The following is an 8795-nucleotide window of genomic DNA, read 5'->3' as shown; positions in this document are numbered from 1 at the left end:
TAATCATGGAATCAGGAAGGAGAGATATGCATAAAATTATGCACATACAGTTGAAGAGCTTTCCGTGATGTTCACAACGTGATCTCAGTGACTTTAACTGTAGCATGGTGCTTGGTGCCAGGCAGGTTGGTTTTAGTGTTTCAGAAACTGCTGGGATATTCACACAGAATGGCACATAAAATAAAAAACATCCGCTGCCAACTCAGCTGCAGTCCTGTTTGCAGAACAACCTCCTTGATGAAAGAAGAGACGGTTGAAATTAACAGCTGAAGATTGGAAAAACATATGTCATTTTTTCAATCTTCAACTAATCAATATTGGTGATCTTGTGCCCACCAAGGCCTCAGACTCATGTTCTTAGCTGGCAGTAGTGGAACCCAGTGTTGCCTTCTGTTGTAAGCTAGTCTGCCTCAAGGTTTGACGTGTTATGTGTTCTGAGATGTTATTCTCTATGGCTTACCACAATTGTAATAGTTGTAACAGCCTTCCTGTTGGTTCAAAACAGTCTGGCCATTGTCCTCTGACCTCTTATCAACAAGCTGCTTCCACTCATGGAACTGCCTTTCACTGGATAATTTTTGTTTTTCACACTATTCTTTTGCACCATGGTTTACCCTGTTTAAATGAAGTGCTTGACCTATATCTGCACGGTTTTAAGTATTGCACTGCTGCCACATGATTAGTTGATTGGAATTGAATTAGCAGGTGTATGGATGTTTCATATAAAGTGGTTGGTGAGCATGGCCCAAATATTTTGTATATTTTCATACTAATTGAATGTGGTAATTCTTAGTAATTTCCATCTTTATGCGACCCTGTCTCAGACCTGAGTGAGTGGTTGGAGTTAATTTTGCATGAAAGCTGTATATGGACCCTAATTCCAAACGATAACCTTAACTGTCATAACTTTATATGAATTGTGCAAATTATGAATTGTTGAAATTATTAAAAATTTCAAAATGTGACTCCATGTTGTTTCCCCATTTGTAGAAAAGTGACTAATTGGTGTCTTTTATATAAATATTATATTGTATTTATCTTAGATAAATAAGCAGAAAACAGTCCTGTGACCACAGGCCTTACTCATCCCTTTAGAACACACACATATGTGGTATACAACATCAATACAGTACACAAAGTTAATCTTTAAATTTTTTTGCTGAAGTCTGCTCTTGCTAATCTTGCTGAGAATGCACAGGTGTGAGCTCTCTCTATCCCTCAGTCGTAGAAAACACCCCAGAGAGCAGTTCTATTTCAGTGTGGAGCTATAAGCTTTAGAAAGATAGCATGAAGCATTTTTCCTTGTAGTAGTTACTTTAGTTATTCAAAGAGGACCTGCTACATTCAGACCCAAGGGACATCTAATTATTTGTGTGTTGAAAATGATGTACAGAACAGGGTTGAGGCTCAGGGAGCCTAGAGGTCACAGCCTACACCATTAGAAGGAGAACATGTAAACTGATAAAGGCCATTAATGAATCAATACTGACTAAATAAATTAATTATACATGTATATGTTGCTGTGAATCTAAATGAATTAGAATGTAATCATACACAAATAACTATGTAAATTGTAATGTCTTTTTTCACTACCATAAAATTTACAATGGAAAAGAACTGGTGCTTGACAATTTATATAACAGATAAAAGTCTTTTGTATACCTCATCCAGTAACTGGTTAGGGAAATTCTAAACACAGTAATGTAAGCCGCAAATGCAGTAATATAGGTACAAATCGATGATTCAGATTATGACACCCAATAGCTCCATCATGCAGAGCCAGGTCAAGTAAACTGGTATCATCACAGAAGCAAAATACAGTAGTAGAACATCTGCTAATGCCTATCAGAATCCCTGTGCAAATAACAGCGAGGTCATAGGGAGTTAACCACAGCAGAGTTATGAGGCACAAGAAAACTTCATTCACACAAACCCCATAGTGCTAATTCCCACCTTGGCCAATACACTGCATCCAAACACACATGCATACTTCACTAAACATGGCTCTACTTCACCCAGGGTCTGCTGCTCTGCTGTTGTCCCCAGACATTTCTGCAGGACAGATGGTGAAAGATTACGCCTACACCCTGAGGGAAGAGAGGGGTGGAGGGGTAGAGAGTTGGAGGAGGGGTGGAAACAAGAACTAATGAAAAATAAACAAACTAAATGAGACAATTCCAGGTCACAACCCTGAGAAAGTACACATATCTGTTCTGCACAGGAGCAAGAGGAGTGCATGCACACCTTGAAGAAATGTCACAAAAGCATTCAAATTTATACACCCAGTGTATGTGGATAGAGTACAGGGACATGATGAATAAAACCAGAGAGGCCGCTTGTTTGCCAAACCCTGTAGCTATTCCCAGGGCTTACTGAGCTCACTCATCACATGTGTTTGTTCGGCCTGATCTCCACTGTATTGTGCAGCGGCGTTATAAACCTGTCATGCACCAGCAAAGACAGGAAAAAATTGATAAACACAACACAATGGACACACATTTACACAATGGATTCAGCCACTGAACATATCTACTTGCTTTCTAGACAGAGAAAATTGTTTGCCACATGATTCAGGGTTATGCAGCTGCTGTTTAGATCTTAGCTTTTAAAACTTCCATCAGTTATCAGCAGTGGCAATTATCAGTAAGGCCAGCCAGATAGAGGTCTGAGACTCCACAGAACCACACAGAGTAAACACTAATCCATAGAGCTCTGATATACAGGAAAGCCAGGAATGTACAATAGGTAACAGTATATCATCACTGTATTGCTTTTAATTAGGAACAATGCAGCTGCATAACAAAAACAAAAGAACTGGCCTTGTCATTCTAATACTTTCACAGGGGAATGTGGATGTCCAACTTTAGGATATTTAGTGTATATAGAGTAACTGTATAAACAATAAGATTTTTTAAATTCACTATAGGAACTGTCAACATGATTCAACTGTTAAAAAAAAGCTGGTGAAATGACTGAGCGGAACTTACACAGTGGTTTTGTTTTTACATGCATAGTGCTCCCTGAAAGTGGCAAACTGATGTAAAATTGAATGTTATGTGCACTCTCCTGCTAATTTCTGTATCTGGAATATAATGGGGGACCAGCCCTGATGGATGTTTCTGATGGATACAGAAGTAATCCCGTCCAAAATGAATCAGCCTGAAGAAAACTCTTCAAAACAGTTAACTGAAAAGAGAAAACAAACATTCTTTTGCAGTTGTTGGTAATTTCAACACAGACGTTTTATATATAACATTAAGTTGTGTAAATAAAATTATTTGAAAATAAAATACATTTTTCAGTGGGATCATCATTCAGTATGATGTCATCAGGACTAAAAGAAAAACCTAAAGTTAATGTTTGACCTAGTTGGATTTGTGTTTGAGTTTCGATATGCTGTTGTTCAGAGTTCAGAGAGTAAAAGATCACAAACTTCCTCTATATCCTCTGGGCATAAAACCCCATTTTTAAAAACGAGACAATGTGTTCTGTAATCTTCAAGAAAGAAGCGCAAAACAAGCAGAAAGAGTATGAAAAAGGCAAAGAGCAACACAAAAGTTTGCTTAGAAGACTTGATGATAATAGGTGTTATTACATGCCTTGTGCAATCTGGAATCCAGCAGTATGTTTTTTGTTATGAGCGTGATGCATGACTAAAGCCCAGCCTTCATTCATTCCAGAATTCAGCCAGGAGCAGATGAGTATCAGTGTGCATGCATGTGCACATGAGTGTGAGAAAAGTAGTACACAACATGAATGAATTGCTAGTCTGAGTAATACAACGTGGATGTAAAAAAAATCCACAGGACAGCAGAGACTGAAAATAGAGTTCTAGTAAGTAAAATATCCTACTCATTGAGACACTGGGCCCCAAATATAAAAGCATTTGTATTTTTAAATCTAAGCAGAAAATGTATCACACGTACACACAAAAACAGACATACATATGCTATATGCTATGTTCTGTTTGGCATGAGCATCTACACAAAACTCAGGCCATATGGCATCCTTAATTTTAATGTTTGTAAATGAGCATATGTACAGTATATGTGTGTGTCTAAATAAGAAAAAGGGCATTCTTTATATATAAATGAAAGAATTTGTGTTATATGCCACCATTTGCTATTTCATGCAACAAATTATTTATGTATGTAAATGTGCTATGGTATCCAGTAATCATGTCAACTTTGCAACAGCCTTTATTTGTATGCAATTTTTATGCTATTAATTATACTCATTTGCATTTAGCAAAGCACAAGCACACATAAAAAGACACAGTTCCCTTTTTTATCTGCCATGTTTTAAGCAGTGTAACATCTGGGTGTAAATATTTGCAAATGTGAGATAAAATTCTGATATATTATCATGTGTGTGTGTGTGTGTGTGTACATTAAACACATTATAAACAGGTCCCACACACCCAAGACACATAAAACAACAACTAAATGTGCATAAAACCCAATGCTTTTTCCTGCTTATTTTCTAACAACAATTTCTTACATCATCATCCTGTGCCACCAAAACCTCCAGGGCTCCATATTACATCACGTCAGTGTCTGTAGTGCTACCTCCCACTGCAGGGTACTCTGTGTTAACACACATATATACACAGCTGCAGTGCTATACTTACTTTAATTGTAGAGTGGGAGCAGAAGGGTGGAGGTAACTGACGCACCCAGCACTTAGTGCTTACTGTGTGACTGGAATGAAAGAAAGGAAAGAGGGAGAGAAGAACAGAAAGGACTAAAAAAAATCACAGTCTTAAAGAACCTTTGTACAATGCATTCAATTATGAATGGGGTTCTGTATTCATATAAGAACTGGTGTTGTTTTGCCTTTTGAATAGTTTGTTCAGATCTAATTAGGAGTGGTAATGAAAATACCTACAAAACTGTGATAACTTACTTCAAGTCTACAACGAGATTTACAAAAGAGGCTTTTTGATTTATCGTTGGCTTTGCATACAGTAGTCTATACAAAAATTCACACTACAGCATTGTGAATTATTAGATCAAAAGTTTTTGATTAAGTTTCTGTAACAGCGTGGATGACAGTAGTCATGACTATAACATAATTGATAGGAATAATTAATGTGCTTATTCTAATATGTAATCATTCCTATAGTAAAACTATACAGTGTGTTTCTGCAAGGCAAGGTAAGGCATTAGTTTAGAGGACATTAAACATCTAAAATTGCATTTTTTGCCCTTTATTTAATGTAAGTTGTTGTGGTAAGAGAAATAAAACAATTTTGGACATGCTGTTATTGGAAAATAATCAATTTCATGGTGGTAACACCGCATCACACCACTCTGCCATGACATAGGAGTTTCATATTATTTAATTTAATTGAGTGTGAAAACATCTGTGGCATTTTCTGTTCCTCTTGGACACTGATATATTTTTATGGCATGTCTGACTTTGTATCTACAGAGGATGACATCATGAGCAATTCCTCTACTGAAATTAAACTGATTACCATGTGTAGAGTTCCTAGCCCTCCCTAGGTCAGTCGTCCCACTACACACACTCTGCACTCCCTAGCATGATCCAGAAATCTCCTGGATGTGAAGAAGTGATGCTGCAACTTGAAACAAAACAAATGATTCACTCTTTTTATAGCTATTCCCACAAGACAAGCTAAAGAGTCTCAAGAACAAGCAACAAATAATGTGTTCATCTGGAATTCCATAATTTACTGGTCAGTGTTTTTCTGATTTTGTTAGCCATTGTTAGCAAAGTACACATGCCCATGGGGTTTGGAATTCACAAACAGGATCTTTCTTACGTAACACACCAGAGAGGATGAAAGAGGGAACAACGATAATAATATGTTTTCTAGGTAGATCTAGGATATCACATTCAAAGAGATTCAATTGTAAAGTTACCCGACCAGGGCTGATATTTATTTATTTGCGATGGATTGGCAGTGTGAGTTTGTTTATTTGAGGACAAAGGAAGTGAGGCTGAGACGGCAGCACAAGACAAAGGGAGTGGGGCAAAGCAGTGGCCTGAGTCATGGAAATTTATAGTAGGAATCTTAAAGCAATTTCTGATGGTATCACTGTTTTTGTGTGTGTGTGTGTGTGTATGATTCCTCTAGGCAGCTGTAGCCACATGTTCATTTACGCCCTTTAAGTTTTTTGACTCATTATAGGCAAGTCTGAGCATATTGCATCTGTCATTGTTGAACTGTCTAAATTCATAGTACTCTGTGGCTTCACTGCACAGCTTTGTGTGACTAAGCAAGTGTGTGTGTGTGTGTGTGTGTTTGTGCGTGCACATACAGCATGCACAAAACATTTTGGAAACTTCTGGACAAGTCTGAACATGTGAACAAGACACACTGGTTCCTTTACAGTAATCTCTGCTCCCCTTCTAAACAACCCAAGATTTAGATATTACCTAATTTGTATATTTTAATAAAGTTATTGCAAAATCATTTGTTAAACTGTGTCAGTTACCTTATGCACACTGCATACAGATTTTTTGTTAGTGTAAATGGTTAGAAATTTCCCATTTATATAATTGTTTTATATGAATTTTGTAAAAGAAAAAAATTAAAGTGCCTGTGTTGGGAGGCTCAGATAGCCCGGAGCAAGACAGTGTCTCAAAGCAGACCCTGTGCTGCATTTATGGTGCCTTGTAAGTAGTCATTTGCAAGATGAAACATCATTTCCCACACCGGGATGTTTGATGTGTAAAGTAAAAAAAACATGCACAGCTTCACATGGCACTGAGTGGCTGCTGGTGTTGTTTAATTATAGTGAACTTCAAACATTCATGCAATATTTTCAGTGGAAAGTGCAATAAAGCAATAACAGAAGAAAAGATTGAATAGATTAGCAAAGCTAGCCAATGGACAATAGTCATCATGCTAGCTTGCTAATGTTAGTGATAACTTAGTGATAATATTGCTGATTGATTTCTCAAAATAGTGATCCAGAGTGAACTTTTCTCATGCGATCCAGGATTTTGCTTGAAAAGCCTATTTCTGTGTTCCATAGAGGAGCTCACTGATACCATGTCCTAAGCATAGACGCTGTACCTGCAGACCTCTGTTGCATTTCCAACTGAACCATTCACAGACCTAGTATAGTTAGGTAGCTGGAGGAAATACAAACATTATATGAACATGCTGATCAGTGCTGGTACAGGGGTTAATTAATATTAGAGAAGGCTGCAGTGTGTACACCTAAAGTTATAATGAGCTGCTCTGTAAGAAGTAGAGCTTATTGTTTCTCCTTCAGTGTTGGAAACTTTGAGAATTTGGAACTTTTTATGCTTCTTAAAACCCTACATTATCACCACACCCAATCCCATTTCCTGTGCATGCCTCATGAGACATATAAACACACACAATCACACACAGTCTTGTTCCTATTTTATTTCATTTTATTTGAAGGAGCATATTTGTGGTGACAAAAACATCTAACAGTCGTGGTAAGCTCATTTAGTGCGGAATGCATTTAAACAAGACAACACCAACAACTGCTGTCACTGTTATTGGCCTGATCTTTAAAAAGAAATATAAACATATTTCTCTCTCTCTCTCTCTCTCTCTCTCTCACCATCTCCTTCTCCTATTGACAAATAGAATTTCAGTTCTATCTTCATGAGGTATTTTCATTGCTTTATGTATTACAAAAAGGATAAATAATTTTTTGGTTATTAGGGACCTGTAGTTTTCTCAAGGGGCTCCACTTAAGACCCCTCTGATAGAGAAACTGGAATTGTTCTGGAACTGTTCTGTCTCTTTTAAGTAAAAGCAGTTTTCACACAGAGAAACCCCCCCACAAGTTCACAACGGTCATGTATGCATAACATTATGGGGTCTCCTGGTGTTTTGTAAAATCATGTTCACACACACTCACCAAAAACACAAACCCTATGAGTGCAAAAAGAGGTGTTGTTTTTCCCATCAGTATGAATACAGCGCTATAAGAAGTTTTCACTAAATATGGTTTTGTGGCATTCTGTGTTAGTGGGGTGTAAAATTTAGGCTTAGCAAGTTGTGTAATGTTCCGCTTGTGTACACTGTTGTATTGTCAGTGGGTTCTGTCTGGCTCTGGACTTCCACTGTTCCCAATGAGTGGAACATCTGGTACCGTTTAGTACAACTCTGCATGTCTCTGATGTCTCCTGTGTGGAGAGAAGTTAAAATTTTTAGTGTACATGAAACAAAATTTCTCTAGGCAGTGGAAGACAGAGGGTTAGAGCTCATTTGCACAAAATTTCATATGAAATAGAGTGTGGGCATGTTTGCTATGTCTAGGGAGTGCCATCATGCTTCAAACTTTTTTGAAAACGGAGCATAGATTCATTAGTGACAAAGCCACTTCTAAAAAAAAAACATTGAAAGAACACAGTTTCACTCTATGATAAACAGACAGTGATAGTTGTACAGGGAAAAAGAAAGATTAAAATGCAAGGTGAGAGGTAATATTGGGTATCTCCCAATTTCTTAACTCTTTCTGAATACTCCTGCAGCTTTAATAACTCATATACCAGTCATTTCCTGTGTTATCAATCACCATAAAGATAATAAACACGTGATGCCACACTGTTAATGCCCATTGTGGGATTTTGGAATGCTTGGATACTTTGATACCACAACCATACAAGACAGTTTAACTGCACCACTGACACAGCATTAAGAGTTCAAACCACCCCCATTGTACAGTCTGAATACAGCAAAGAAACAGAATAGTTCTACCATTGTTTGACTTGTTTGTGAAAGCGTAGGTCGTTTTGGTCCACCTCCAAGACTAAGCAACTAGATCTCAAGGTCTGGA

Source organism: Hemibagrus wyckioides, linkage group LG03 (assembly GCF_019097595.1).
Source record: "Hemibagrus wyckioides isolate EC202008001 linkage group LG03, SWU_Hwy_1.0, whole genome shotgun sequence".
Taxonomy (NCBI): domain Eukaryota; kingdom Metazoa; phylum Chordata; class Actinopteri; order Siluriformes; family Bagridae; genus Hemibagrus; species Hemibagrus wyckioides.
The sequence above is the reverse complement of the archived record's forward strand: the minus strand, read 5'-3'. Positions refer to the sequence as shown.